At 33.9% G+C, this 7744-nt stretch overlaps 1 protein-coding gene and 1 long non-coding RNA gene across 2 annotated transcripts in view; both read left to right on the forward strand.

The window, feature by feature from the left end:
* Positions 1 to 7744, forward strand: part of LOC108737506 — a 33384-nt gene that overhangs the window by 17009 nt on the left and 8631 nt on the right. The gene's annotated exons all lie outside the window — the stretch shown is intronic.
* Positions 1726 to 7664, forward strand: LOC108737551. The gene is made up of 3 exons (XR_001937878.2): positions 1726 to 2399; positions 7067 to 7252; positions 7315 to 7664. It is a non-coding gene; the product is annotated as an uncharacterized LOC108737551 (long non-coding RNA).

Below are 7744 nucleotides of genomic sequence, written 5' to 3' on the forward strand. Positions count from 1 at the left end.
CTTAGACGTCTATTGTAATAAATATAAATTACATAAGTACATTTGTTTATTATTGATGGTACGCAGCGTTATATAAATTACACCTCAACATGTACCTACTAAGAACATAAAAGAAAAAAAGAATGCAGGTTACGTAATGGTAGTAGGTAAATGGCTATCATCTGGATAATTGTAATTTTATTAGAGTTCAGTCAACGAGGTTCTTCTTCCATCAAAAATGAACTTTTCCGTTACGACGCAATGTTATATTTGGTAAAATAGTAAAAAAATACGCTGATTCTGAATTGAGCCAACGTTCCTTGCTACTTCGTGTGGGGTTGTCTTCTGTAAATTGAAGGGTTTCGCCTTCCACAGCGCCGATATGGCTCGAACATCGACGTTCACGGTCTTCAAATGTAGGCTGCACATTGTCGCTTTCTCGCAATCTCTGTATCGCATTTATTCGCCTGTTTGGAAGTCTTGGGAGAGGATGCTGATGGCTGTAGTAACATGCAACATTAGCATTGTATTTATATTCGCCATACATTAAGATCATATCACACAGTTCTGCCCTATTGAATGCTATTCGAATAACAGTGAGTGGCACGCTGATTTAAAGTCAATGACCGATTGACAATTTTAAAAGAACAAGTAGCTATTAGGTAACATAAACATCTTGAATCGCACTCAATTTAATCTAATAAATAATAAATAATATAGGAGAAAAGAAATACAAAAGAAATACAACACTGAAGCTTTTGAATTGCCTGCTGATCGAATTAGGCGTTGGATTGTCGTATTTCTTTATCAGAGAAAGAATTAAATTTGCATGTACTTTCAACTGGAGATTTCTTTAATACAGTAAACTTATGGAAATACAAACGTTTACATAATTTACATATTTTATAGATCCTACCTACCACCGCTTGCAAACTCCAGATTTATTTCTGTTGCATCCTGTGTTGGCACGGGCATATTTCTAGACTGGCTAAAAATGTTATTAGTCCCTCGAAAGTCATCCGGTAAAGATATCCTTTTTTTTTTGGATGGACATTCTGTCATTGCATTTCGGTAGAGACGTTGGAGTATGCAGAGAAAAATGCAATAATTATACACAATTGTGCATTTTTTATGACTATCAGCACTCAATTAGTAAGCGTCGATGAATTCTGTTGAAGCTTCTTCCGTGGAAAATAAATATTTGTCACCAGCCAACATGTTGCAGAACATTATCATAAAGAAACCATGACAATCGAGCGATAACCTTTATTAAGGTTCGAGATGACATTTGTAAGTTCTATCGACAACTAGAACTTAATAAGCTAAGAAACGAACTAAGCAGTTAGCAGTAATTATGAGATTGACAAACGCGAAGGCTAAATCCAAAAATAAAGAAAGCTAAACCACGTTTTCTTCTTCTGCAGATTCCAGTTTTGAAATAGAATTTAACTAGAAACTAGAAATGACCAGACTGGGCTGTCGAACATTTATCACATTGTGACAAAACGAATGTTGGATTAAATATCTATGTTATTTTTCATAGCTCTACGAGAACATGCGAGACAAGGTTTGGACTAAAATCCTTTAATATGGAGAAATATATGAAAACTGTAATCGTTACTTCAATAAACAAGTATTGGACGCGTACTAACCCATCTTTATTTTCAGTTATAACATATCAAAGCCATTAGCAATTACGAAATCATAAATGTTCATAACCTTTGTGATCGTATTGCCTTTAAAGTTTACATTTAGGAAGTTACTGATAATTGATGGATTCACATACCTGCAGGTATTGAAGTCAATATTTTCTACCGTTTATAATAAATTCAATTTAAATTAAGAACAACAATAAACGACATTTTATGGCTGTGAATTTCTAAAATCATACCGCATGTAGTCCTTTAAAAAACTCGTCTCCTTAGAAAAATAGATTAAAAATAAGGTTTTATAAGTTATTATGCACAAAACTATTATCTATTGTTTTAAACCTAAACATACTCCTTTTTTGAATAACTTTTTAAGAAAATGAATAAAACAAAATATTGATAGATTAGTACGATTTTTGCGACTATGTTATGCGAAATATGGATGAACTTAGCATTTACTGCGTAGCAATTTAGCAATTTTAAGTTATTTTTATTATTATTTATTATTTCATATTATCAAAACTTCACCTTTCGCATATTAATTAGGTAAGTACACATTTACCGTGAGTTATTTAAAATAGTTGTTATACTAGCATCAACCAATTCTTATATTTCAGGTAACGTCGATTAATAGCTTATCCGATAAAACTCCAACGCTAACCTCTAGCAGAACAGTATTTACAATTGTAATTGGTATACATATGAATGCGGCTGTATTTGCGTTGGGACTTTATTTGGAAAATATTGTGGTGGTTATGGTCAGTTCGACAGGTAAATAAGTTTGAAAAGATCTTATTTACTTTTGCATACAGGTCTTACGTATTTTGTATTATACTCGTAAAAGGGTCTAAATGGAAGATATAATAGCAGGACGCTAATCTTGGTTAAACTGAAAATCCTATCACATAACAATTCATTACAGTATTTCGTATTTAGGCAATAATTGTTATTTAAAATAAAAGAATTACTGCGTTTTAGTTTCTAAAAAGGAGTACAAATCCAATCATTTTGTGTTACAATTACCGGTGTAACAGATTAATATATTTAGGGATATGCAATTTTATAAACCGGGATGAAATGGTTTCTTCAAATGATACGTTTTGTTTTCTAAGTATCTAAGATAATTCCGAGAGAGATCATGCGGCTTTATGAATTTATTTGCGTTGCATTTTTTATTTACTTATACAGGTATTTTCGCATGGGAACGTGTGCATGGTTTATTATATGTCGTATAATTTTTAGAGTTTAATGTTTAATAAATGAAATTTTGAACATTTTACGTTTTAAATGCTGTAAGTTACGGGTATTAGTGAAGTAAATTTCAGCCGATTTTTATAAGAAGAATACCTTTAGTATTCTCAAACAGCAAAGAGCTGGTTCTGCGCTTACAAGAAATTCAGTTCGAGAGATGACTTTTAGATTGGCTCAGAGATTGGGCATACATTCAATATAGACAGAAATGTACACATATTCTGAGAAGGAATCCAGATTTAAATAGCAGAAAATCGAAAAGAGCCTCTTTAGCAGGAAGCCAAAAGGTATGAATAGAAGAGACGTTCAAGATTATTTTCAATCTCTGGAGAAAACCTGACCATATGGACGAAGTAGGACTAGAAGTAAACAACAAACCTGAAACCGTTTAAGCAAGAAAAGGATGAGATCATCACGGTAATTTGTTGCAAGGTGAGTTTTGGGAAAACAACAATTTACAATCTGAAGCCGGTCCTGAGCATTAATTGGCAACGAAGGTGTCTACCGTATAGCGTGGTGTGGTAAATACTCTGCAGCTACATCGATGGAAAATGCAAATAGTGCTGATTATCGAATTTCTAAGATAAACATAAACAACACATATTGCTTAGACCAGAGCCGGGCAAACTCGGATCTTTTGCATCCCGAGTGATCCTCAAGGTTAACCAAGTAGCTCCTCATTGATCCTGCGAGTGCAAGTGAGATGATTCTTTCCTTTTCTTATCCCTTCTATTTCGTAGATGAGTCCCCTCTTCCATAGCCAAACCCAATAGTTTTGCGAACGTAGTAACGAAAATTTTCGTAGGTATTATTTACGTTGCGAGAGTGGCTTCGCTCGTCTACGGGATGAAGGGGCTTGATATGGGAGTGGAAGGGAGAAGAAAAAGACAAAACAAAATTATTCATTACTGCTTACCCTCTCGTACTCATTGAAGGGTATGGGGTGACTCAAACTAACCTCATGTAGCGGCTCCTGCGAAGTTAAAGTTTGCCCGGCTCTGGCTTAGACGTCTATTGTAATAAATATAAATTACATAAGTACATTTGTTTATTATTGATGGTACGCAGCGTTATATAAATTACACCTCAACATGTACCTACTAAGAACATAAAAGAAAAAAAGAATGCAGGTTACGTAATGGTAGTAGGTAAATGGCTATCATCTGGATAATTGTAATTTTATTAGAGTTCAGTCAACGAGGTTCTTCTTCCATCAAAAATGAACTTTTCCGTTACGACGCAATGTTATATTTGGTAAAATAGTAAAAAAATACGCTGATTCTGAATTGAGCCAACGTTCCTTGCTACTTCGTGTGGGGTTGTCTTCTGTAAATTGAAGGGTTTCGCCTTCCACAGCGCCGATATGGCTCGAACATCGACGTTCACGGTCTTCAAATGTAGGCTGCACATTGTCGCTTTCTCGCAATCTCTGTATCGCATTTATTCGCCTGTTTGGAAGTCTTGGGAGAGGATGCTGATGGCTGTAGTAACATGCAACATTAGCATTGTATTTATATTCGCCATACATTAAGATCATATCACACAGTTCTGCCCTATTGAATGCTATTCGAATAACAGTGAGTGGCACGCTGATTTAAAGTCAATGACCGATTGACAATTTTAAAAGAACAAGTAGCTATTAGGTAACATAAACATCTTGAATCGCACTCAATTTAATCTAATAAATAATAAATAATATAGGAGAAAAGAAATACAAAAGAAATACAACACTGAAGCTTTTGAATTGCCTGCTGATCGAATTAGGCGTTGGATTGTCGTATTTCTTTATCAGAGAAAGAATTAAATTTGCATGTACTTTCAACTGGAGATTTCTTTAATACAGTAAACTTATGGAAATACAAACGTTTACATAATTTACATATTTTATAGATCCTACCTACCACCGCTTGCAAACTCCAGATTTATTTCTGTTGCATCCTGTGTTGGCACGGGCATATTTCTAGACTGGCTAAAAATGTTATTAGTCCCTCGAAAGTCATCCGGTAAAGATATCCTTTTTTTTTTGGATGGACATTCTGTCATTGCATTTCGGTAGAGACGTTGGAGTATGCAGAGAAAAATGCAATAATTATACACAATTGTGCATTTTTTATGACTATCAGCACTCAATTAGTAAGCGTCGATGAATTCTGTTGAAGCTTCTTCCGTGGAAAATAAATATTTGTCACCAGCCAACATGTTGCAGAACATTATCATAAAGAAACCATGACAATCGAGCGATAACCTTTATTAAGGTTCGAGATGACATTTGTAAGTTCTATCGACAACTAGAACTTAATAAGCTAAGAAACGAACTAAGCAGTTAGCAGTAATTATGAGATTGACAAACGCGAAGGCTAAATCCAAAAATAAAGAAAGCTAAACCACGTTTTCTTCTTCTGCAGATTCCAGTTTTGAAATAGAATTTAACTAGAAACTAGAAATGACCAGACTGGGCTGTCGAACATTTATCACATTGTGACAAAACGAATGTTGGATTAAATATCTATGTTATTTTTCATAGCTCTACGAGAACATGCGAGACAAGGTTTGGACTAAAATCCTTTAATATGGAGAAATATATGAAAACTGTAATCGTTACTTCAATAAACAAGTATTGGACGCGTACTAACCCATCTTTATTTTCAGTTATAACATATCAGACATATTGATTTAAAAAGTATTAGCCATCTTTCCCGGAATTACTCTATATAGATAGTGTTGATAAAATAATAAATTTAAACAAAAAACTTACACTGTTCACTATTGTAAATCTAAAATTGAGTAATGATTATATTTTGCCGGTAATTATACTCCCTCAGTCTAACCAAATGACCTTGAAATGCATATGTTACATATATTCAAGAAAATTAAATGCTTTTAATTTTTTACTCAACGCCCATAATCATGAACCAACTGTTTAACTGTCGATTCAAATATTTTATTGCCCATTCAATAGGCAATTCTGTTCTAATTAATATTTGCACTAATCATGCACTAGGTCTGATCAGTATTCTGAAATATTTGAAAGGTAACCTATAGAGGCACTGTTGAGTGCATTTCGTGAAAAAACCACAACGTAAGGAATGTAAAAAGTATGCATAAAAAGTATCCCACTTAACGAGCCGTCAATGATTCAGAACACTTGCCAGTTGGCAGCTGCGTTATTTTATCGCCTTTCGTTATTGCAAGTGACAAAACTCACATACCTATTCATGACCTTCGCAATAGCTGGTACGTATATAAGACAATTTCTCGTGACGATTATATAAACGTTACAGTGGGAATACACTGGAGGTATCACACGAATACGCGTCATCGTCATCATTTCCGGAGCAATTGGAGCTTTCGGTAAGGTAATTACCCTTATGTTTATGTATATCACAGAGTGGTGCGAGATGGCTCATTCTATTTCTTTTTCATGTAAGTTCTTCTCTCTTAATTTTTCCGGCTGCGCGGATGTAAAAAGGCAGTTTAGTACCTCATTATTTCCCGTTATGCTATTCAATTTCAATTTCTCAAGAAAAAAGTACACACCTCACGAAGTGCCCACGTTGAATTCGTTCTTCAGGATTTGGTTGTCACTTACTGATAAAGTTTTTAGTTGAATTATAAGAAGACCATGTCTGATCAGTACTTCGGAATAATTAAGAAAGAAGAAGATACATGGAAAATAAATAGAATGATCCATTTCGCACCACCCAGTATATACCCAAACATAAGGGTAACGATCTTACCGTAAGCCCTTACTGCCACCGCAATGAAGACAAGTGCAGACTGCTACTACATACCAGCTGCTGGGAAGGTCACGAGTAGGTAGGTGTGTTTCGTCATTTGACGCTGCGAAGATAACGCGGCCGCCAATGTGGCGAGTGTTCTTAGTTATTGGCAGTTCATTAATTAGTGTACCTTTTGCACATAGCTTTTATACCCCTTACGTTGCGACGCTATCACGAAATGCACTATACAATGCCTCCAGATGTTATCTACCTTTCAAATATTCCGATTAGACATAGAGTATTAGCTTAGTCTAAAGTTAGCAGTAACATCTGCATACGACGATAAATTGATAATTGATGAATATTAACAATTAGTTTAATTCATTTGTAACTGCCAAATTATATATAACAAAATTTTTATCAACTTTTTTATTATCAAATATTATTTACCGTTCCTTTTTGTTTAAGTTATGGTATTAATCAGCTTCATATTGATTTTCATGCCACAAAATAATCTTGAAGATAGTAAATATTATGTGGTAAAAAGAAGATTTTTACCTTATACGGCAGTGATATCTGTTATCTTAAATATAATTTTGGGTTCAATATTACTTTTTGAAGTTTGGCATGGATTCATACTATGGGTAATTTCAGGTGAGATATTTTGCGACGATTCTACAATAACTTCTTTATTACACAGAATGTCTGATTTGTAGGTCTGGTGTTATTTTGTCGATGTAATTGCTGTAGTTGCGAAGGTCTCTTTCCAGAAAACTCCGAACGACAGAAAATTAACAGTTCCAAAATGAACATTGAAGATATTGAATACGACGACTTTGTTTTTGTATCTAGTTGACACAGCACTGGTGATTCAGATGAAAATAGTGAAGAATTATTTTATTATTCAAATTACTAAAGCGCTATTTTTTAATGTGAATTAATATACTTATCTAATATTTCTCTATTTAAAATTAGAAATGTATACCTGTAAGTGTTTGGAAATATTAAAGTTGCCTTAATTTATAAGGGGCAGCGTTTATAGTTTTAATATCTATTTGGTAAAAGAAGAGAAAATAAAAGTGCAAGTCAAATATTTATTAATAAAAATAGTGAAGATAAAAATAAACACAGACTAATTCCGCTACT

The sequence above is a fragment of the Agrilus planipennis genome, unplaced genomic scaffold (genome assembly GCF_000699045.2).
Source record: "Agrilus planipennis isolate EAB-ADULT unplaced genomic scaffold, Apla_2.0 scaffold139, whole genome shotgun sequence".
Lineage (NCBI taxonomy): Eukaryota > Metazoa > Arthropoda > Insecta > Coleoptera > Buprestidae > Agrilus > Agrilus planipennis.